This window comes from Fukomys damarensis, unplaced genomic scaffold (genome assembly GCF_012274545.1).
Source record: "Fukomys damarensis isolate Sample0158 unplaced genomic scaffold, DMR_v1.0_HiC HiC_scaffold_3, whole genome shotgun sequence".
In the NCBI taxonomy this organism is placed as follows: domain Eukaryota; kingdom Metazoa; phylum Chordata; class Mammalia; order Rodentia; family Bathyergidae; genus Fukomys; species Fukomys damarensis.
Genome location: NW_022900915.1, coordinates 39,618,250 through 39,642,096, shown reverse-complemented (window position 1 = coordinate 39,642,096; position 23,847 = coordinate 39,618,250). Strand labels below are relative to the sequence as shown.

Here is a 23,847-nt window from a genome sequence, read left to right as displayed (position 1 = left end):
CCAAGAGCCTCATGTGATCATGGGCAGGGTTTGAGGAATGCGACTAGACTGCAGGGTTATATAGCTGATTGGCAGTGAGGCGGTGGTGTCTGCCCAGAAGAGACCCGCACCGAGGGGTGACGTAGGCTCCTCTCCCTCCTCCCATTGATTGCCCTGCTTCCTGTCTGCCATGCAGTGAGCAGCTCCCCTCTGCCAGACCCACCTGCTGTCCCATCCTGCCTCAGACCCTGCTGACCGTGCAAGGCATGAAACTTCTATAATGTGCACCAAAATAAATCTCTCCTCCTAAAATTGTGGGTATTGGATATTGTGTCCCAGCAATGAGGAAAGTAACTAAGACATAAAGAAAAATAGTTTAGAAGCAAATCATGAGATCAATCAAATCTGGAGAAAACTATCATCATTAGTAACTCAGAGTGCTAGCATGTTTGGAGACTCAGCTAGTCTTCTAACCAGAATTCATTTTATATATAAAATATGGTTGATGTATCAAATACCAGAATACACTCTACTTACATTTTACTAATTACTATGTAATAATTCAGGCTAAAATGCCATCTACTATTTTTTTGTATTAATACACAGCTGTAGTGCATAATGTTTCCAGTCCTTGTGTGGAGTTGGTGCATGGACAGAACATATCTTCATTCCTTTTTGCATAGCCTGTCCCTCCCTCTCTCCTTTCCATCTTTTGATTACCTTGCCACTTGAAAAAGATCTCCCTACTTTCTATTATTTTTTATTTTGCTCTTTATTTATACTATGGGTTTATCATGTGAGAGAAACCATGTGATATTTAAGCTTGTGTGTGTCTGATTTATTTCACTTAACATTATGGTCTCAAGGTACATCCACTTCCCTACAAATGACTCACGTTTATGAAATTGACTAAAGTAAATTTAAGGGCTAAATTAAATTTAAACAAGTTGCTTTTAGGCATATTTTATTGCCATGTGGCTGGTTCCTTCCTAAAGAGCATTCACTCAAATACAAGAAAAATTATTATTCAAGTCCTGCAATTCATGAAACTTTGGCATGACATTTTAATAACTAATCCTCTTCCAAAATAGCTGATAAAGATTATATGGAGACACAATCATGACCTTCAAATGTGAGCCCTTAGATGGTTTGGAGAAACACATTGATGGAAATTCTGAAGCTGAATAATTATGGGAACCCATTCAGAACAGTAGACAGCTTACTAGGCATCAATTCTGGAAAGCAAAGTGGCTAGACTCTGCTTTCAGGAGGTTTTTCAAATGTTAATGAGTTGAGTGGACTTGAACTGAGAACAAAAACACCTGGGTTGCCATTTTCAGCATAGGCTACATGGATCATAATTTTTAAGTTAATCGACAAAAAGCCCGAGTCTCCACCTTCCCAACAGGATCCTGGTTCTGGTCTACTTCCTGTCTTCCAGTTCTTACCGAGTACTGAATTTTGCTGAAAACATTTTCAAAGAGTATAAATTTCATGTACATTTCTTCTCTGATTTGATGGGATCACTTCCTATTTTGACATTTCAACAAGTAAATGATAATGTGACCTATTTCCTTGAAATCAGGGCCTTTATTTTGCATAACACAATGAAATTTTTAAACAGGAAAAGGAAAAGGAAGAATTTAATTAGTGGGGAAGCTTGAAAATATACTTTAAAGAATATCCAGGAAAGGAATAGGGCATTTGACATCCTCTGGAGATCTTTTCTATACAACTAGCACATATGAGAAAAGCAGATGTCACCCACGTAAAGTGCAGGCTGAAACATCCTACGTCTATCCGTCAGAATCACAGAGAACACTTCGTAGGAATCCGCGCAGCCTTCTGTTAGGAATCAGTCCTAGCAATCTGACCGAGGGTTCATAATCTTTCAGTACAAGGAAAATAACTTTAGGTCTAAGGATATACGTTTAGTGGAGTAGTTTCTCTGGAGAAGGCTGAGGATGATGGGAGGACCCTGGGATGAGCCAAGTCAATAGCAGAGTAAATCCAGATTTGTTTTTAATTTCTAATCATTTTTACCTTCACATGACAGATCTTGGTTCTCATTTCTTCCCCTTACCCCTGCCCTCCCTCCACCCCCTCAACCCTCCCCTTTTTACAAAGACTTTGTTTCCGTTTTTTCCTTTTCTCATATTTTTCTTTTCCCTTATTTCCTTCCCCACCCTTCCCCCTTCCCCTACACCTTTAGCCCTTTGTTCCTATTTCACATTATCAGATATGCAATTTGGATCTTATTTGATTAAATCATATTAAATACATTAAAATTCTGTGGTCTTACAACAGGACCCAGAAAATACAGGACATTTTTTTTTTTAGATCACTTCAAATGATAGTCTTCATTGGCACTGGCCTCTTACCAGACCGAAGAACATTGGCATAGCCCTTCTAGTCCTCTCCTAGCTCAATTACCAGCGTGGAGAGAAAATGGCCCAAGTGACTACAGCAGAAGGTACTTCACAGAAGTTCCTCAGTACAAGCTGATTCACAAGGCAGGAGTGAAAGGCATAAGATTATGTCCAAAATCTCTGAATCCGAGCACCCTAAAAGTAGGGAGAAGTAAACACCTAACATACGAGAGACATTATCTTCAAGTTGGATGATGAGATTCTGTAAGTTACAGAAAATGTGAAAGAAAGTCAAAAGGAGTCTACTAGACTTATTTGAGTTGCTTTCTTAATGGGTGCAAAATAATGGATTATTGCAGTTTTATTTACAAAAAAGCATAAAAGTTTAAATTGGATTTAACACTATTAACAGATTTCTTACTCAAACTACTTAAATAAAAATTCTTAGGAACCATCATCATTTTCTTTTATTGTTTGTTGCTTAACATTTCAAAATGCTTTCTGAATAATCTTGGAAATAACCAGAAGGACTACGATGAGTCATTACTAGAACAGGAAAAAATAAGGTAATATTTAAATTAATTGTAAAGCTGTATGAGACTATTTGTCGAGTTCCAACTTCATTAGGCATCGCTATAGGTACCTATAACTATTATTTCATTTAATACTCAAAACTAGGACACTAAATAACTTGTTATAAATTAATACAGCTAGTGTATGGCAGAGCCCAGAGTCAAACCCAGATCTGCATGACTCTAAAATCTGTCCTCTTTCTCCTTCATTGTGCTGCTTTCTAAAATGACTTCTTTAATGAATGCTGAAATAATCGATTTGTTAATACATGTTTACAACAGCTCATAGATAATGAGGATCTCTAATGCCATTGTAAGAGTCACTGAGAAAAATACTGTCTGAGTCATGGTTAACTAACTCATCGCCAGAAAAAGACGGACCATCGCTCAATCTAAAAATTTATGAAAAGAAAATCTTTACTATTAATAAAAATGCACACACATACTGACTAACTATCTTGTTGCTGAAATCAAGTGGTTGACACTTGCACCTGAAAGGAGGAAAGCTTCATTTAGCTCAGTTTCAGAGGTTTCAGTCCGTAGTCAGTGGGCCCCAATGCAGAAACAAACATGGTGGAAGAACGCAGGAGAGCAACACTTCTCGCTTCCTGGCAGCTGGGAAGCAGAGCACCTGGGAAGAGGACCAGAAAGAAAGAGACCAGGTACGGTACCCAAGGTCATGGCCCCATGACCAAGCCAGACACACCTGGAGGTTTCATTGGCAACTCTCAAGCCAATCAAAATATGCCTTCTCTATATAAAATATTTTGTTTCACATTAATAAGTATGTTTTAGAATATCCTCAGAAAAATATAATCCATGGTCTTATTTAGCAAATTTATTTTGATTCTTAACAATTACTTTGAAGGTCCTAAAAAAAAAAAAAAAAAAAAAAAAAAAAAAAAAAAAAAAAATAATGAAGTACTTTATACAGTGGCAATCCAAAGCAAGTGAAGTCTTTCAGTTCAGTATGGAAAAAAATAGTAAAAACATGTCTTTGAAATTTTAAAAAGAAAAGACAAAAATATGAAGTTTAGCATTTAATTCCTCTTTGTAATAATATCTAATGTAAATTATTTATTTTCTCTTTATTTCATACAGTTATCTCTACCACCAGGGTTATAAAACCATTTTTCTGAATATGCCTCAGCTCCTCTGATAATATATAACTTGAAAATCTACATTGAGTAGAAAGAAAAATTTTGAATTCATTTATCTGACTGACCCACTTAGAAAGTCAAGATGCTGCAGCATAAACCACAAGTTTTTCAGTCATATGCTAAGACATCTAACATCAACACATTTTGAAGCCCACGCAATTTCTCACCTGCTTTTAAAAAAGAAATCTATCACTGAAAATAGATAATCATAAATAGAATCCTTTGAATCACTGCTAAATCCAAAAAGAAAAAGTACTGCTCAATGGTTCACATTTAAGTCAATAATTTGAAAAGTAGTTCATACCTTTTAATCATTCATTGTACACCACCATATGCTACAATTCAGAGGTAGGCAGTGTAGAAAAAGTAACAGGAACTCTCCTGTCCATGTGTGACACTTTGACATTAAAGAAAAGCACTGCTGATTCCCACCCAGGTCTTTCTTCCAAGGTCAGCTGTATTGTGGTATAAAGTGTTATGCTCATGCTTATCAAAGGCCACCTCCTCGAGAAGTCCCCTTGATTACCTACCAGCCACCCATTCTTCAAAACAGAACAGTAGCTCTCTATTCTCCAACCCAAAAAAACTCTAACAGCACAGTTATTTTGTTATGTTGTAATAAGTATGGCTTTTCTTACCATACTGTGCAACCTGGGTCTGATAGGAAAATATCTTAGTCACTGTTCAACAGAATTTTCTTCTTAGCATTTCCTCCAAAATAGAACATTTACCATACTTTCCATCATTCCCTATATAAGTTTTCCAAGTCCCTTAAACAACCTAATCAGTCTTGCCTTGGACTCCCCATGCCTCAAAAATAGCAAACATTGGCTTACAATCTATGTATGTGACGCTAATCTACAGAGTTTTCTAGAGTTTAAACCATTATGGTTCCTTATGAATAAAACCATCTTATAAATGTTTCTCCAAATAGCTAAGTATTTTGAATAGTGTACAAAATAGATGAAGTCATCCAACAGACACACATTAAGTATTGACACACTTAATGCATCTCCGTGCAGTAAAATTGACAAAATCAACTTGTAAGGAAGACAGTTTCACCTGGCTCACAGTTTCAGTCCCTGTTGAATAGTCCTCTTGCCAAGGCCACTAGATATAGCAGTGGGGCACTTGGTAGAAGAGATCTGTCCACAGCATGTGAACTGGGAAAGAAGTGGGAGCAAGGGGAAGCTGCTGGGACCTCATATCCTCTTCATGGGCCTGCACCCAGCCACCCAACTTCCTCTCAGTAGACCTCGAAGTCTAACAGTTCCAGCACCTGCCCTAGAACAATGGGCTGATAACAAAGCCTTTAGTATTTGGTCTTTGGGGGAAACTGAAGGTCCAAACTATAGCAACCCATGCAGCAGACACCATGCCAAGAGTTGGCAATCTGTTCACAGGCACCTCAAATGCCTTTTTTAAAAGGTATAATAGATAATGTCCAATGCCTTTCTTGAGCAGCCTCCCTGCGTGCATTAACCTGTGTCACACTTTGGATTATGTCAATATTAATAGTTTCATTTTCCTTAAGATCTTCTGCAACTCCTCATACACAGGTGTATATTATGATCTCAAAGACAGCATTCTCCAGATTTATTGATCACACTATTCTCCTTTCACAACCATCTTGAAGAAGCATCTTGTGAGACTCCTGTGAGTCCATGGCCTGGAACTGTGTTAAGGTACGTGGGAGGATCACCTTAAAAGGAGAAGGAAAAGGTTTTTGGGCTCATGGGTTTGGAGATTCAGTCTCTGGTCCCTTGGCCATTTCTCTTTCTGTGGTAACAACATTGGAACATTGTGGTTGCAGCACATGGTACAGGAGGCCTGTTGGCTTCATGGGATCTGGGAAAATGGATAAAAAAGGTGAGTAAAGGACAGGGATCCCAACATCCTCTTCAAGGTGCCATCCGCAGTGGCCTCACTTTCCTCACCTAGTTTCCACCTCTTCAAGGTTCCAGGACCTCCCAATACACAGGGCCAAAGGCCTTAACACACAGCTGTGGGTAGACTTTCAAGACCCACTCTGTAGAGAATAATTCGTACAATGCCTCCTTGCAATTATTGGCAAGTAGACAGGTAACTGTAGAATAAGGAAACAAGAGTGATGATGGTATCAAAGGGGGAGCCTCAAGTACGGAGGAAGATTTCAAAGACTGAAGAAGTGAGGCAGAGTTTCTGGAAAGAAGTTACATAGAAATCCTTCTCCAAAAATAAGTCTGAAGAAGGGGAAGTCTGTGGTGAAGTTTGCACAATGACTTCTTGGGCATGGACAAAGGAAAAAGTGGCTTTCTGTACACAGCACCACATTAGTGGTGCAACACACGTGGAAGGCACCCCTGGTTCTTGTGTTGAGAGCTTGACTGAGAAAGTCAGGAATTCCACTACCCCAGTCCCCGTCTTCCCAAAAGTAGGCAAAACCAAGAAGAATAAAAATATAAAATTAAATAAAAAATATTTTTGAAGAGGACAGACAACATGTGATCTAAAGATCCCTGATAAGCATGCATTGTTAAGAACCATGTTACGTAGAAGTTATTGAGGGATGGAATCACAGAAAGTGGCGCATGTCCAGGATCCCTAAAGAATACGGGAAAAAACATGAGAGAGCCACCATAAAACCTAAAAACTGCAATCTTTGCTTACAACAAGGGTATTGGAACTGTGTTGACCAAAGCAGATGGCGATTGGATTTAGACTCTTGGAAGATGAGGGACTCGGAGAGGATCACCCCAAAGCCTTTTTTGCAGCAAGCTGCTTCTGTGGTAGCAGAAGAGGAGTGACCATTCCCTGTACTTAATTGAAAAGCATCTTACAGAAAAGCACTGATCCTGGAACACTCAGTTCATCTAATTTAACTGAATGGACAAGAACAGAATAAGTAAAATATCAATACAAAGGCAGTAGGGGTGGGGTGAGGGTGTTAACAAAATTAATCAGAAAATAAAATGCGACCAAGAAGAGTGAAAAATCAAACAAAAAAAAATCCCTACAATGTCTTAAATCATTTCATGAAATCTCATTAATTAAAACTGTGGCTGGGAGACACAGATCAATAGGTTAATGAATAGATTAGCAAAGTCAGAAACTGAGCCAAATATATAAGTATTTTTAAATATATGGCTAGAGCAAGAAATTATAACAACATGAAAAAGGACTACTGAATAAACAGTACTGGAAAGCTGAGTGAACTTGTGAAACAGTTCTAAGTAAAATCTGTACAACACATAATATACCACGATAAATTTCAAATAGAGAAAAGGGTTTAATGTCACCTAACACTGCTAAAGAAATTCCAGTAATTCATGCCCCCCATTAGCCATCTGTGAGGATATTCAATATCCTAGTACTTGACATTGTTAAACATTTTAACTTTTTCAGACTAAATAAATAAATAAAAACATGGCCCCTTATTTTAAGTTTGCATTTTCCTGACTACTGTGGCTTAAACATATTTTATGCATTTACTGCCCATTTGGATTTCTTCTGTCGCGAGTTTGCCTCTTTGCATTTTTAATCCACTTCTCTCTATTTGGTTGTCTTTCTTGGATTATTTTAGGATTTCTTTAATTTATAAAACAATCTATTGTTTGTTTTATGTGAAGCAATTATTTTCTTCTATGTCATTGATTACCTTTTAATTTTATATATAGTATCTTCCTGCTGTGCTGTTTTTATTTTTGATGGAGACAAGTTATTTTTTTCCTTTGAGATTTTTACTTTTTGTGTCTTATTGAAAAAGACTTCCTGGCCTCAAGGTCACAAAGATATTTTTCTGCACTGTCGTACAAAGAGGAGAAGGAAAAGGCGAGGGGGAAGAATGGTGGAATAGAGAGAGGAGAAAGAGCAGGAGCAAGGAACAAAACCTTAGTTTTTATGATATATACCTCATGTAATATTAAAAAGAATGCAATATACACAGTCAGAGACAAAGGACAAAGAACAATATTTTATTAGCTATCACAGATAAATCCCCATAATATAAGAATGCTAAAGAACAATAAGAAAATATAGAACTATAATAGAACGATTGTCAAATACATTCATAGACAACAGATAGACAATAAATTACAAAAGATCCTTAACTGCATAATTCAAATGCCAATTTAAAATAAGCTTTGAGTTGATTTATCACCTAGTAATTAACTAAACTCTTAAAATTTTGAAAAAAGCCTACTGATAAGACAATAAGAAAATGATTTCAGTCCCTGCTGGTAGGAATATGCCCACGGAGGTAATTTGGAAATCATTTTCATTACAAATATATGCAACTTATTGCCAACAGTTCCATCTCTGAGAATGCATAATTCTCTAACACAGGGTAAACAAATTATATCATTCATTGTGGTATTGTTTGCAAGAGCGAAAGACTAGAATGTTCTAAACCACCCACAGGAATTTGGCTTGAAAAACTGTAAAAGATTTATACAATAGTATACCATGCAGCTATTTTAAAAAAAAAGAACAGGGAAGCTTTCTTACTGACACCTAGGTATGTGTGAAAACATCATTTGATCTTTTTTCTTTGGGGTATTTTTAAATGAAAATTATATATATTTAAAGGTGTATGGCACTAACCTTTGATAGACTTAGCGAGTGGATTATGCCCATGTAGCTAACATACCCATCTCTTCTTCTGGTTGTGTACATGCACACGTTCACACATGTATTTGTGTGTGTGGTCATAGCACTTAGCATCCACTCAGCAAATTTCTAGCATACAATAAAATATCATTAACTATAATAACCATGCTACATATCGCACTGCTCTTCACAATAGTAAGACATGGGAATTACCTAAGTATCTGTCTACAGATGAATAGAAAAACAAACTGTGGCACACTCTCATGTACCCACATGTACACACACATGATGAAATATTACTCAGCCTTAAAAAAGCAAACTAGCCTGCTATTTTAACAACATGGCTGAACCTTGACATTAGTCCAAGGGAAATAAACCAGACACAGAAAAATACTGCACGATCACACTTATAGGTGGCATCTAAAATAGTTAAACTCTTGGATGCAGAGGGTGGAGTGGTCACCAGAGATGGGCTGTGGGGGACAGAGAGATATTGGGCAAAGGGCCCAAAGGCTCAGTTACATGCAATGAATAAACTGGGGTGGAGGGGGTGGAGGAGGCCAGGGGTGTGAGGAAAAAATAAGAACGAAGACTATCACGTAAAGGCACAATATCCCAATGATGAATGTAACCGTATCGTTTGCTTTAAATGTACCGATAAACTTAATGGAAAAAAAAAAGAGATGATTAAACTGGAGGTGCCCTGAACACCATGGTGAGTACAGGTGATAGTACCGCGTCAGGTAGAGGTGAACGGTACTGTTAATTTATCAAAGCTAGCTGTGGAAGATCGGGTAGGAGACAAAGTCTCTACAAAGCAGGGGAAAATAAGGGTACATCACTGCATAGCTTGTATTTGCCTAAGCAAATTCTGGGATAATATAAAATAATTACAGTGGTTGGGTGGGTGGGGGGAGGGTGGGTTGTGAGAAGAGGTAACAATTTATTTCCACAGTCTTGGCAAACCAAAGATATTTTTCATGTTTTCTTCCTTCTCAATTTTTAAAGTATGATTTTGCAGTGTATTCAATGGTATGAATTTAAAAGTCAGTTTCTTTTAAAATAACTGAAATCAATAACATTAGTTCTAAAAATAGAAGACAATAAAGGTGAGACCCTGGGCTTTTTTCTACCTGTCTTCTACTTCTGTTAGAGAGGCAGTGGGCTGGTAGGGTGCCTTAATCAAAATTCTACTATGCTGCTATTTTTGTGAGCCAAAAGGAATTAAGTTTCCTAAGATATTTCAGGACAGGAATTACACATTCAGAAATGTTCTTCCTAAAGGGGACTGTGAAGGGTTGACAGTTTATGGTAAGCTAAAGCAGGGGAAATATCCCATGCAATGCAGAAATGTCAACCTCAGAGTTAATCTGGAGATCGCTTATAAAGGGGTAAAAAATATTTGCCATTAAATGATCAGCTGACAACTTGAACTAGAATATACTGAAATGAATAATATTTTATTATCACATCTGTTTCTTGTGATTCAGAAAAACTATAAAGTCCTTCTAAAGCTGTAATTTGATGCATAACACTACAGCCCATTTTTAAACCATTTTAAAATAAATCATCCTTGTAAAGCTGAGTGACATTCTGTCATAACTTGAAGAAAAATGCAGTTTGTGTTAAGATCGTATAATCTATATAATAAAGAAACTCACAGTATAAGGTTAGACAAATTTGAGGATTTGTTATGGCCTTAACATGAGGGTGTTAATGCACATCTAGCCACAAATATTTGAACTATTCCTTTCTATCAGATGGCAAGAAACGTGCCTGAAAATTGTCTTATTTTTTCAGGTAAATAAATAAAGTCAGATCAAGAAAGAGTGTGCTTGTCGTTTAGAATCTAGACGTTCAAAGTATAATGGGTTAAAACAACATTTGTAAGGATGTGACAATGAAACAATTCAACATGGAGAGGTTTTATACTCCTGAGAAGATCTATTTTTGCAGTTACTCTTCCTGTTGGACTAGCTGGCTTAGGGGTCTTATTTACAAAAAGAACAAAACCCGTGAAAAGTCAGGGTCATTGAATGAAGCACAGAAAGGGTCAAGGAACAAATGAAGCAATAAAATGGTAGATGACCCAGGGTGAAAGCCCCTGGGAGCCCATCTGTGCTAATTAATTTAATTCACCTCCAATTTTAAGAGCTGAATCCCATCATTTTCTCACAAGTGCACCGCCGTGGTGTGAATGGATGACCGTGGATGGAGCCAAGACCGAGTGAGCGCAGCTGAAACTGTGCGCTTCGAGGGCTCAGGGTACAAAAATAAATAAATAAAGGGGAAAAGATGTTTTCAAGGCGTCCACACCAGAGCTTATGGGACTAATTCGATTTAGCCTGGATTTGGGCATTTTATGTTGCTTGTTTTATTTGGTTTGGTACTGGGAACTGAACCCCGGATTTCTCACTCTGAGCCACACACCAGCCGGGGACTGATGATTGGTGGATGGTTGATTGATCTGACTGATTGGTTTGGTTTCAATCAGGGCCCCTCTAAGTCATCAAATGGCCCAAGACAGGGCTCAAACTTGTCGTCCCCCTGCTTCAAACTCACAGAGCTCTGAGAGCGCAGGTTGCATCACCGTGCCCGACTATTTTCACGTTTCTGTGTATTTTTTAAGTACTTACCTTGCGCAGGGGAGGAGAAAGCAAGCATGGCCAGCACCTGTGCCACCCCAGCCCATTCTGCTCTGCACGTTTCTGGTCCTGAGGCTCTGAGGTCCCCACAGGGCTACAAGCCCATCACTAGAGAAACACGTCCCGGACAGGGAAGGGTTCTGACCACCGCCCCAGTTCCATGTGGCCAAATTTTTAAGATTTGTCAAATAAAGAATGAAATTAACTATTCCTGCCACGACAGCTACTGATATATTTCATAGAAATATTTTTCTAAAATCTTTTTTTAAGTAAAGAGAAATTCATGAATCACCACTATCTCTAAAGGACCCTATATGAAAGAGAAGCTATTTTGGAAATCTTATACTTACTTATTGAGCATTTTTTTAAGGATAAAACATCACTTTGGAATTTTTTAATGTTTCAGCTACCACTTTCCATTTTGCATTTCAATATCTTTCACTGAGAAATCCTTAATTGAAACTAGAAACCAACCTAGATAATGACTTAAATTTTCTTGTTGCTCTCTCTCTCTCTCTCTCTCTCTCTCTCTCTCTCTCTCTCACACACACACACACACACACACACACACACACACACACACACTTCTTGGGATTGTACTCAGGGCGCTTGCACTGAGCTACATCTCCAGCCTTTTTTTATTTTTAAATTTTGAGACAGGGTCTCACTAAGTTGCTGACTAGTTTAGGTGAGGTTCAAACTTAATATCTTTCTGCCTCAGCTTCCCAGAGGGCAGAGATTACATGTACTGTAATCTCTGTGCCCCCACACTAGTAAATTTTATTAGATCAAGTTCTCCTTTTTTAGCAACCATCTTTTTCTAAACTTAGCAGCCCAATTCATATACTCTTCCATTTTTTAATATGAATCCATATTTGTATTAAGATCTTTAAGTTATTTTAAAAATGAAAAAGCAAAGAATCAGAATCAAAGTGATCCTTGAAAATGTAGAAGTCTTCGGTAGGTACCATTTGAACCTGTTATCACATCAGAATGGGTAGAAGGGACTGAGAAGTAGAACTTCCTGATCATCCTTAGGCAGTGCGTAATGTCGGGCTGCCTTAAAACCCACATTCAACTGCACACTCCAAACCTCCGAGACAGCATTCAAGGGCCCTACAATACACAATCAATATTTCCATTTCTGAACAAATCCCCCTTATTCCTAAATTGATGAAACACAGAAATCATTATCTCAAAAATATTTAGTGTGACATTTAGAAAATGTAGTGCAATACTACATAAGAATTGTATATTGCCTTGGAGACAAATTTAATCGAGGACCAAACCTAATTTTTACAGTATAGTATTTTTAGAATGTACTGACAATGGCTTATAGAATGACATTAATAATAACTGTGGGGCTGGAGATTTGGCTCAGTGGTTCCAGCACCTGCTTCCCAAGTACAAGGGCCTGAGTTTGATCCCCAGTACCAAAAATAATAATAATAATAATAACGATAATAATAAAAACTGTGATTGTTCAAACATTTGTAGAGGGCTGTGTGTAAATTCTGTGGATGTTTATTTTATACAGACTAGTCTATATTTTGCCGCAAGAAATTAATGATGAGATAAATCAGCATGTGTGACATTTTCACATTCCCTCTCTCTATCACTATAATACATCTCATGCAAATATAATATATTGATATGTTTGTCAAAATAAGTTTAAAGTGAACATTTTTCCCATCATTCATTGTCTGGCCTACCTGCTTTAAAATAGTCAAAAATAAAATATCAGTGCTATAGTCTTGTTATTCTCTGTGAATGTAAACATGTATAATGATCTTTAAAGATGAAGATTTTTATGTAAAACATGTGAATTAGCACACTAAAAATATCAACATTTCTTATAGTTAAAATATATCATTAGCACTTCGGGAGACAAATTTAGCTTTTCTACTTTACCAAAACTATGTATACAATATCAGTTGTCTTTTACAAGGTAAGTATATGTTCTAAAAAGCCATACTCCTGGAGCTTTGCTTTACACTCTCAAGTAAATTAGGAAATTTAGGAAATTCAACTAGGCACATTCGTGAAGCTGAGAAGGATCCATTTCCAGTTCAGCAGTGATAAGAAAACACTGGGTGAAACTTTACTCCCCGGTGAACATGCAGTACCGTAGAAGGCCGTCCAGTGACGGCCGCAGTAAATATTTACTGAGCCATGACCGTGTGCTGCCGACTGTGTGCTTCCTCTTGCATGGAAGTCGGGCAGCACTTGCGTAGTGTAAGATAATGATTTGTCCACAGCTGTCCATGTCCCAGCAGTCTCTCAGTCCTTCGAGGACCCAGGATGGATGTATCTGTCGTTGTGCATTTTACACTAGTGGAAGACATTAAAATCCATGAAAAGGCAAGCAAGCTTTGCTGCTTGAGTGACCCAGCCATTCCCAAATGTAACCCTGTGTCATTAGAAATTATGGTTAAGAAATAGCAAGTTAATTTTGGATACAACATCAAAATTTTGCTTGCCACGCCTTTACTAGAAAACCCTGGCGGATACCACCACCCTGCACTAAGGAAAACCCACGAGGTGGTTCACTGGTCACTAGCAGTGCGCTGCTCCTTGCCTTGCGTGGTGCGGTCTGCAGGGCCGAAGCCTGTCCCTTCCCTTCGTATCTGCAGGCACGACCTACGTCTCTACAGCATGTGTCCATGTCTTTCCTAATGGAACTGTGTGGAAGGAACCTTAAAATACCTCTCACAGAATGGCTCCGTGTGAGGTCCAACTCTTCCAAGAGGAGGCTGCCTTGTAAGAAGCGCAGAGTGGGCAGGAAATTAACGCGCTGTGCACACTGAAGTGTGGGTCTGCTCACCTGCTCTAGAGCGTCTGCCACTGTACTGCGAAAGCTGCCTCTGTTCCCAGCAGTGGTGATGGCCTCACCACCATCGTCTCCAGATTCAGGCTTCTGGCTCGTCAAAGCTTCAGAGTTTTCCTAGCTCTGAGAATGACCAAGCACCTCTCCCTGGTGCCACCAGGGAAGCATGGACGAACGACAAATTTCTAAAGTCCCTCACTACTACACACTACCAGGAAATGTAGTTAAAACAATACACACAAGGAAGTAATGCCCTGCCCCAGAATTTCTCACTCCTAGCTCCTAACTCAAGCAGCTGGGCATTTTTGTCCTGTAAAATGCTAAATATTTGAGTAGCCCCACCTACCCTCTCCTGTGACCCAGCCAATGCCAGCACTGAAGGGTGACTGAGAAATCTGGAGAAGTCATTAAAAACCCATTCGACTCTGAGGCTTTTGGTTGATTTTCCCAGTTGAGCAGAGGCCATGGAGACCAGAGGACAACTGTGGACAGGAAGCCAGGCCTAACGAGGTAGCCCAGAACTCTTCGATAAAGCAAACAAATGAGGGATCTGAGAGGTGGCAGAAAGGAAATGAGCAGAGTCCCACCCTCAGCCCATCTTCCAGGCAGTCCAGAGAGCAGGAAACAGAGCCACGCATCCACTGGCCCAAGGGTGACAGTCTACTGCACAGATAGGAGGAAGCCAAAGTACAATTCGGCCTTTTAACTCCCTTTCATGTCTTTTAATTGGTGAATATTGTGCCCTAAGAAAATAAGAGGAAGGACCTTCTGAACTGTTAAGCTTATAGGGAGTATAACATGTGACTCACAGGTGTTCCTGTTCAAAATAGCATGAATCTGATCTTACAAAATGTCTTCATGTACACAAAGAAATCACTGCTTACAGTACTATTTAGTTTAAAACTTGAACAACTTAAAGAGTTAGCATTCTTCCCAGAATTTGCTTTACTTATCAAGAATAAATACAACCCTTCAGATGTTGAGCATTATTTCCTCTCAGAGGCCTTTGTTGATAATGAGGACCACCGTAAAAGCCAGAATATTTGTAGAACACCAACCAATATGTAAATAGTAGAGATTACATCCACAATGAACACTAAGGATATTACAATGTAAATGATGAGTAAAGTAAACATGCAAAATAATTTTTTTAAATTTAAAAGCTAATTTATGGAGCAAATATTTTTTACTATAGGCATTTGGGAAAGACAGTAGGTTGTCATATCTATGTATTTACATTTATATGTGATAGAGTATCTAAATCATGTTTCAGGAAGGACACAGGAAGATTAATCCCCCAAATTAACTCAATCAAAGGCAGATGGGAATGAGTGTAGTAGGGAAAAATAGAAGGAAATCAATCTGTACACAGCGGATTGTATTTATTAGGGAGCTATGGCAAATAAATATATATAGGTCTAGTACGGCCAAAGCACTTGGAAGGGAAAGGTCAAGAGGACATTATAGTTTCCAAAACAGGGTTGGCACCATGGAAAGGATGCTTTAGAAAAGTGTGAAGATCAGGTTTGGGAAATGATGCATACTCGATAGCAGCCTGAATTCATAGCCCAAACTTGCTGTCATAGGAATCTAGTAGGACATTAGAAAATGGAAGGAACGGGTAAACTTAAGATGCACTGAAGAAGTTAGAAGCCCAAGTTGCTGACAGACTGGCTATGAAATCATATGACAATATGTCAGATTTTATATATTATCTTTATACAATCTTTATATATTTACATACCTTTATATATTATCTTTATACAAGGTATAAATCCTTTATAGATTACACTTCTAGGTAACTACTGAGAGAAATGAAGAGGTTGAGAAATAGGCCACCAGGACGGGTGACTGGGGACATTTTGTTTTAGTTTTCATGGTATAATCCAAAGCAGTGACTATTAGCACTCAACACTGTCCTAACTGCCATCAAAGGAAAAACAATTCTAGTTCTAAAAAGCCTTTACCCATAGTTTGGCCAAAAAAAAAAAAAAAAAAGCAACGTAGACTGCTCTGTGAAACAAATGAAAATGAAATGTAAAAACTGTGACAGTGAATTAAATGATATTTTTTTATCACTGATAGAACTGAAAATAAAAGAACAACACAGGAAGTGGGGGAAGTGGATGCAGTGGCAAGCAGGATGCAGGATCTTGAGATATGCATCGCAAGATTGGAAATGGAGAAGGAGAAGAGGTGGAGCTGCCACTCAGGAACCTGCTGAGTTCTGGGAAGGGGCAGCCAGGCTGGGGAACTGCAGACCGGAAAACCCACACTAAGTGAGAGCTGGGGAAAGGCTGCCTTACAGAGAGGTGTGCAGCACACCCGCCTGGGTCACTAACCACTGAGTAGAGCAGAGGCACAGGGCAGGCAGCTCTCCTTCTCCTGCTTTCTAACACAAACATTACTCTGCATTACAGTGTGCCTGCTCAAGTCCTGTTCCCCCTATGATGAGAGAACCTGTCAGGGCTTTCTGTTCTTTTTTCAAGAAAATAAAATTGTAATAAAGACTTCTTAAAAAACTAGCAATTGTTTGTGTTGTGACAGAACATTTTGCACTTGGGAAACTTTTTAAATGAATGAAAAGCAGGTCACATTCAACTTCTTAAAATTTTTATTGTTATTTTTATTAATCCATGTTTGCAGTATGTAAGGATTATATTCCTCATGGGGAGCTGGTGCATGGACCTAACACATCTTTACTCTTTCTCCATATCCTTCTGCTCCCCTCCTACCTCTTTCCCTCCATCTCTTGGTCCCCTCCTCATCAACACAGTTCCATATGAAAAACAAATTGAAAGATGGTGGAGAACTAAGTAATGAAACAAATTCAAGTGAGCTATTGGATAAGTCAGCAGAAGAATTTAATCAGAAAGCAAAAGGAATGAAGACATGCTTAATCACTGCAGAGAATAAGTTCAGCAGATCTTGGGCCAAACGTCCAGACTAGTATATTAAGCTTCGCCATAGCTAATAACCATGTGCTCTCTACCCAAACATGCAAAATAGCCTAACTATCACAGAATATACCATGATGTTTAGACCAGAACTTGCCTGTGTTCAAACCTAGCTTCTCCAATAATTACTTAAAGGACAAGAACATCAATTGCTTTGTGTTCTGACTGACTCATCTGTGAATTGAAGGTAGTACTAGAATCTCAACTAGTTGTTGTTATCATTGATGATGATACTATTTGTAGATTGTTTAGCACCTTGGCCCATAGCAATATTCTATCATTAGGAGAACTTATTCCTATCTGCTTAAGACTGGCGTTCCTCTCCCTGATTCAGTCACAAATATTTTCAGGTTCCCATCTATTTCTTCTTTTACTCTCTAGCAAAACTTTTTTTAGATTTTATATGTAATTAATATTTCCTCTGAACTATGTTCTTGGCTATAATATGTCCCATGACTTCACAAAATACATGCCTTTTTCCAGAAATTAAAGCAGTAAGATTCTTTGCGTATGATGTGATCTCTCTGCATGGTGTTAAAAATAACTTCCTTCGATGAAAATTTTGAAAACCAATTCACAATTAAAATTCAAGGTTTAAAAAATACAAACAAAACCTTTGAAATTTTCCATTAGCTGGTATCTCTTTTGGTATCAAAATACCAGTTTACCTAATTTCCAGAACATGTATGAAATTTCATAGATCATATATAACATCATGTATAGCATCACGGCAACAACAAATTGATTCCAGTCGTACGGATCTTAAAAAAGCAGTAATACTGTTTTGTGCTGAGGAATTTTGTCCATGTTGAAATACAAGCCACACAGATCCAGAATTTAAGAAAGATCAAAACATGTATCAGTCCTCCTCTCACCGCGGCAACACTCTGGTCCTGTTTGTGTGTAAGGTCGCCACCCACTAATCGTTGGAAAAGCCGTGAGTTGTTTTCGACAAGAAATTCCATTGAGGGAGATATGAAAGGCAAAGAATGTTCAGTGTTCATCCTATAACGAGTTGTAGGAATCACACACTCTGCTCCAGTTCCATATTAAGTCCTAGCGTTCTCATTCCCCAAGAAATTCCCAACTTAATCACAAGACATATCCTGACCTTTAACAACTTGCAGGGCTGAAACATTAACCTTCAAGGTTTTGCAAAATTCTGCTTTAAACACTTCCTGTGGAAAAGGAATAGCTCAAAGTGCTAAATTTGTCTCCTATAATAACAACAGGATTGTAACAAACCTGCATTTAAAAACCAAATAAAGCCTTCCGTGGGGGCGGTTCACCACTTCCCCTTTTTTAACATGCAGGAACTAATTTAGCTGAGAGGATAAAAGCAAGAGCTGCCTACAGATATGCAAGGAAACTAGGTCCAAAGACACGAAATGCCTCGGTGGCAGGGTGGCCTGGGCAGAAAGAGCGCTCTCTTAGAATGACATGGATGGCGACCAAAGAGCCTGCATCTGTGTTTGTATTGAAGTAGACTGAAGAGGGAAGAAAAAGTACCCCACATGGCTTTCAATTAGAACTATCTTCTAATTGCTTAATTTTACATCCACTTTCCATTTTGCCAATGTGAAGATATTCAAAAATCCAAAGCCAACATGAAGGGCCATTACCAGACTATCAACCACATCAGAAGAATAAAGACAGATGACCAGACCCTGGACTCTTCCCCACAGAAAGAACTTGTGAAATACCATATCCTCTATGAACCCTTCCCTCTTTAGAAAAGCTGTCATTTGATCCCATCCCTGATGGCCTGAGTGTAGCTTCTACACCAAGCATCTCGTCACACTGTGCCCTGGTTCACTACATATTAACACTGGCAAATGCACTTCAAGCATGTTCACTTTGTCAAACATCTACTTGAGCGCACATCTATGGGATATATTGTGCTCACTCTGACAAATTATAAACCACAGGAATATTGGGTACAAGCCTCACTAGCTCAACATGTATATTTTCTAATAGTGTCTCCATGTAATAAAAATTCTATAATTTCAATAAAATGAGTGGAAGTGTGCACAGATAATAAAGGGCAGGCTCTGACCATCCTTTGTGACTCTTCAGCCACGTTTTTATGAGGCTATTTACAAAGGAATATTTCTCTTCAATTTTTCTATAGGTCTTCCTCTTTTTTTTCAAAATAAACAAAAGTCTCAGCAATAAATCCTATTTTTTCATTCAAAGGAAAAAACTATGGTCAAAAATGTGTTGCTTTACTAGTAAAGCTTTGCATCAGTTTGAGAGCAGTTGGGCAACATGTTTTTTAGTCTATTATCACTTCTTTTTTAAAAAGATGAAGTCTAAATACCAGATTGGAAGAAAACGTACATGCAGGTTTGCTCATCTAAAAGGCACAGGCACTAGGCAGAAATATGAAGTAAATGATTAACATTTTCAGAATTTGACTTCCTTTCACCTGTAACTGTTGCACATTTTCCCCTATGACTGACTCCTTAGGATATCCCAGTGTGATAAACCATTATATTTCTTTTCTACCTTCTTCATAAATGTTTTTTTGCAGGGATGGCATTGTATCAAAACTCTTTTTTTTATCCATATATTTCATTTCTCCAATTCGCACTCTAGAAATACACTTACTCTTTTAAGGGGTATTTAGGAGATAATGTCTTAACCCAAGACAAATTTGGGGATTTTTCAAATTATGTGAACTCTCTATGTCACTGATCTTAACTGTTTGGTTGCAGATATGAGTTTATAACTTGCCTAAATGTTTTTAAGCAAGTTCAAAAGTAACAGGAAAAAAACACAATTAGTTCTCTTACACAGCTAGGGGGTAAATGCAATTCTCTCATACTCCTAAAAGGTATCGAAAATGTGACCCTCACAAGGTAAAGCATGATAGTGTATTTGGCCTTAACATGTTTACAATTTCACTCCATCTATATCACTGTCAATGAGAAAAATTAAGTGACTTCCCTCTTAAGCTCCTCCCGACCCTTGTGTTAGAGGAAAATTCTTTTTCCAGGGATAAAGAACGAGCCCTTAAAACATAATGCGATCTCTTTCTTATTCCCAAAAGCTCTTAGCAGAAGCAACATCAAATGCTACTCTGCACAAAATAAGTCTTGCTGATTTTTAATGGGTCACAAACTCCTCCCTACACCCATAGTTTGTCATATAATCTTGTAAATCTTCCAATCCTTAGGTGGAGCCTATTTCTCCACCCTTTCAATCTGGATCAGTCACATGGCTTGAGCCACTCCCTGGCACTTTAGCAAATATAATACAGAGGAGGATTGAAAATGCTTTGCGCTTTAGAACTGGCCTTGTTGCTCTAGGAACACTTTGGCTGTCACATGAATAAGTCCTGTGGGATCATCGTGTTTGCGGGATGCCACTGGGCTTGCTGTGTGGTAAGAAAAGGCATGTGCTGGATGTCAAGAGATACGCAGCCTGTACGGTCCTATCGCTCCAACTACCAGTGATCCGTGCAAGTGAGGCCACAAGCACTGTGTCCCAGTCAAACTACAACCCGACAGCAGACACATCTGGAGGCCCAGGGAGCTACAGTGTGGAGCAAAATCACAAGATATTCTCAGCGAGATTACCAACTTGTAGATTCATACACTAAATAAACAGTTGTTGGTTTTTTGTGTTTGTTTTGTTTTTTGTTTTTGTTTTTGTTTTGTTTTTTTGGTTTTTTGAGACAGGGTCTCACTGTGTAGCTGAGACTGACCTGGAACTCACTGTGCAGCCCAGGCTGGTCTCAAATTCACAGTGATCCTCCTGCCTCGGCCTCCCAAGTGCTGGGATTACAGGCGTGCACCACCACGTGTGGCAAGCAGTTGTTTAAATCACTAAGTTTTGGTATGGTTTGCAACACTAAAAGCTGATGGGATGACTCTATGGGAAGGGAAACAGGATTTGTAAAGAAATACTTAATTTCTCAATCTGAGCTTGGATCTTACTATTCCTGAAGATTAATATTTGCTCTCATAGAAGTGTACACATTTGGCCTTAGCACTTTGTAGTTCAATAAATGTGCCTTCTACAGTTCACATTAGTACAGCTGTTCACAAGAAACTTCAGCCTAGAAAAATGTGATGATATGGACTGAAGAGTAAGAAAACCAGAGCAAGAGTATGGGATTACATTTTGCCTGAATCCTTTGACAGACCAGAGAATGCTAGAAGCTCTTCTTCAAATGAAGACTTCAGACTGGACACACTGGGGGGAAAGAGTTGGACACCAAGAGAGCATTTCTGCTAATGGGATGACACTTCATGAGAAAGGTGGTTGGAGGTTCTCACCCAGAGAGCTGAAGATCCTAGAAAGAGAACAGGAATCTCAGAAGTAGAATCAACAGGAGAGAAATTCTCGCGAGATCGCCTTGTGAAGAATCCAAATTACATACCTATTCTCCGGTAGTCCAGGAAATGTAGTTTAGCAAGTTTCTAAGAAATTGCTACAAATTTGCACTAAAATAGATTTTAAGGATTTTCCCAGCTTGGTGTGGAGATCCTGCAAAGATGGCTTAGAATAGCTGGAAAATAATGCACAAAACTGAGAAAGGCCGAGGAGAACGAGAATGACTGCACTTTCTTGCCCTCCCTCCCCCACACCACAGCAGAGGAAGTTAACTGTGAAAACGTGGTCGGAAGCTATCTGGGTTTTAATACCTAGAAGCAGGCAAGGTGCTTGGGGTCAAGAATTATTCAGAAAATGTTTCCAAGCAAATCTCTTTGCACTTGTATATCTTTTTCTGCTGACAGAGTCACTCCGACAGGATTCCTGATTTCAAGATGAAGTAATGAACAGATATAAAATACTAAACCAACATGGAACTAGTTTCATCTTCATTAGAACTAGCACTTTAAATAATGGCCCTCTCTTCCTTGGAAGCATAGTTTTGTTTTTGGTATCATGGTTATTTCTGAACACTTATTACACTTTCTGGTAGGCTTCAAGCCACTGGAAAGAGAGAGTGGTATGCTAGCTATTGATAAATATCCAAAGACCAGGGCTACACAAAACTTTAAGTAGCTGTTCAATATTCTTTTGTTCTAATGAAGAGATGAGAGAATCAATTCTTGAATATTTACACAATCAACACATACCTGAAGGCAATGAATTAAATTATTAAGTAAAGTGATTTCAACTCAGGAATGAAGAGAGTTACTGAGAGGTTCTGGAAATAATGAGTAAAATCTAGGAAAAAAATAATAAGAGACAGTTTGTTGAAATAAGTCTGAATTCATCAGTGAAGGTGCCATTCATTCAGAATAGTTACTCATACATCCAGCTTAAAGATGCACTTTAGGGGAAAACATCTACCTTTAAACACAGTAATTTAAAAATATTTCTTTGATGTTAATTCATCTACTTGTAATTTCTGCACTGAGTATAGTATTTCCAAGACAAAAGAGAACCAGAAGACACTAAGTTGTAAACAAAGACAATTCTGGACTAAAGAGATCATTTCAACATAGACGTCAAGTGTTATACTATAATTCTCACCTTTTCTCCTCCTTGGACATCCCTGCTCTGTTTTATTATTATTATTATTACTATTATTATTATTATTATTATTATTATTATTAGGGAGGAATCCAAGCAAACCACATGATTATTAGAAAAGGTTCTGAAAATTCTTATTTCTGCAGGGGGGGGGTCAGTCTCCATGTTAATTAGAACCTTAATTTTAATCAAAATTAAATCATTTTGAAACACATAGATGTCATTTCAGTTCTCTGAAACAGTCACAAAAGCTAAGTAATCTCTTACAGGCAATCCATAAGCAAGATACAGGAAATACTTGGTGCATTTTCCTGTCTCTAAAATTACAACTGGCAAATCTGATTTTTGTCCTGGTAAGATAAATAAATTTAAAGAACTGAAGGTTCTTTTTTTTCTGGCCCTTGTCATTCATTTCAGAGATGATTCTGACATCTCAAAATACACACACACACACACACACACACACGCACATATAATGGCAAGAGCAGATTTAAACAGGCACACTTTCAAAGCTGAGCAAAAAAAAAAAAAAGATTAAATGTTCAAACTACAAATTGAACATCTAAGAGATTTTAGAGTAAGTTCCCTTTGAAAATTCAGCCCTTGAGAGATGATAGTTCACTTTCCATCCCACTTCAATTTTCATCTCATTTTTGCTATTTTCACAGAGCTTGCGGAAACTATTTCTCCTCTGAGGTTGCACTTTAGCACTACATCGAAGAGCAGAAACCACTTTTTTCTCCTTACCTTAAACATCAGCACAATCTGAAGAAGTACCTTTACCTCGCTCCTGTGGTGAAGGTTTGGTCACGTGTCTGTAGACAAATTTCCAAGTCACCTCTCCCACATTCACGTTTGAACTGTTCATCTGTCACACACACGTATTAGCCCACTGCGTCCACAAATCCTTTACAGAAGAAGTCCACGGCATTTCATTTTGAATGACAGCAATTTGTGGGAACAGCAAGCAGTAAAACTACAGATATTTGCATATACTCTGAGAAACTGTATAATCTGCAAATCCTATTTTACCAGCAATTTAGCAACACATGTTACCACATTGCGACCACTGGCACTGCAAAATTCAGCCTTTTGTATAATGCAGACTTTTTCTGAAATGGTGTTTTTAGATAGTAGCTCTTAAATTTTGACTAACACTAGCCACTGTTTAAAACCCTAACCCTTAGCAATCGAAGTAGAGACCATCATTTCTACCTAATGTGGCTTTAATGAATTCAGATGAAGGTGGGAGAAAAAGAAA

The 23,847-nt window shown here is 38.3% G+C and overlaps 1 long non-coding RNA gene across 1 annotated transcript in view; it reads right to left on the bottom strand.

Moving 5' to 3' along the window:
• Positions 1–23,501, bottom strand: part of LOC104871306 — a 68,225-nt gene extending 44,724 nt beyond the window's left edge. Inside the window, exon 1 of the long non-coding RNA XR_782811.2 lies at positions 23,334–23,501. This is a non-coding gene — a long non-coding RNA (uncharacterized LOC104871306). The remainder of the gene's footprint in view (positions 1–23,333) is intronic.
• Between the last annotated feature and the right edge of the window lie 346 nt (positions 23,502–23,847).